Genomic DNA, 1,631 nt, shown 5'->3' on the forward strand with positions numbered 1-1,631 from the left:
GAGGAATGGCTGGTGAGTTTGATCCACCAGCCTTGCAATTCAAACCAACATTGTGGTCCAGTACTCCTTATATAGTTAAAAAGACAGGCAGACACATGTTTGCAGAATCCTTTGCAAACATGACATTTCATCCCTGAATACTTCAGCATGAATATCACATGAATAAAGATCATTACTTTACAATCTATCTTCCGGTTAAGCAATTATCTCTTAAACTGTTTAATCTGTTGTTAAATTTTCCCATTAAGTTTTAAATTCAGTTATTATATTTTTATTCCGTTTTTAATTCAATTATTGTATTTCATGAATTCAACTCTATGCTTTGAAAATCTATTATATTTTCATAGATTAATACATCTTGCAGCTATTTTCAAGTTTACCTTTACTTGTAAGAGTACTAAGTAAACTAGTATGGAGTTCTTACTAGTAAGATTAGTAAGCAAACTTGAGAAATGTTCTTACTAGTAAATTAATAAGAATAGTTTAATTGCATTTAAGGTGATACATTTCTTTTAGTAGCTACAACTCATACATTTTTAAAATTAGATATAATTCATATACTATAAAGAACACACTGTAAAGTGTACAATTGATTTCTATTATTAAGAACATATTTTCCAGTGACCAGTCCTTCTTCTTTGTTTCCAACTTGCACATTCCACTCATCAATCATTATCAATCAAGTTTGTATATTTGACCAATTTCAGATTGCAGAAGCTGGGGGAAATCTTCCGTTTCTTTATCTTTTGGCATTAGTTGTTGGTGTGTATATTTAAACAATAGCCCGATTAACTGCTTTTCCTTGTAAATGTATGGATATTATCCTATCACTGACAGATTTGTACTTCGAATCGATCTTGAAATACTCTTTTTTGACAATGAATATGATCCTGTTCCTCTTCAAGATGTCACTCTCAGCCTAAGAGAACATACAGTTGTTGGATTCAAAATGGCCAATATCAGTCCTGAAATTTCAGTTCACTAACCTAGGATAGCTATTTTTAAGCATTCCATTTCATTTTGACAGTTTGCAATTTTCCTAGAGTCATACTTTGTACATTCCATATTCCAATTATTAATGGATATTGAAGCTGTTTCCTTTCATATACTGAATTGTGACAGATCAGTGAATGTAGCTTCCAAAAGCTTTACTCCATCTACATCATTAAGGTCAACTCGACTTTGATGAAGCAGCTCGGTCCTAGTCTTATTTTGAGTGCCTTACAACTAGAGGGGCTCATCTTCTGGTATTATATCTGACAATGTTCTGAGCTAAGGTCTTTACGTGATAATTTTTTCAGAATTATATCACTAGCTCCTTCCTAGTTTGTTTTAGTCAGGAACTAAGGAAGAAATGGAGCAAGGTAGCTGTTTGCTTCTGTCAGATGAATCTTGGCTGAAAGCAGAGAATACCAGAAAGATGTTTTACTGACTATGTAAAGGCATGGACTGTGTGGATCATAACAAATTTGAATAATATTGCAAAGAATGAGGATTCCAGAACACATAATTATGCAATGTGGAATCTTTACATGGGTCGAGAAGCAATCGCTCAAACCCAACAAGGGGATATTGTATGGCTTGAAATCAGAGGAAGTGTGTGCCAGGGTTGTATCTTTTCATCATATTTA

Source organism: Chrysochloris asiatica, unplaced genomic scaffold, assembly GCF_000296735.1.
Source record: "Chrysochloris asiatica unplaced genomic scaffold, ChrAsi1.0 scaffold00076, whole genome shotgun sequence".
In the NCBI taxonomy this organism is placed as follows: Eukaryota; Metazoa; Chordata; class Mammalia; order Afrosoricida; family Chrysochloridae; genus Chrysochloris; species Chrysochloris asiatica.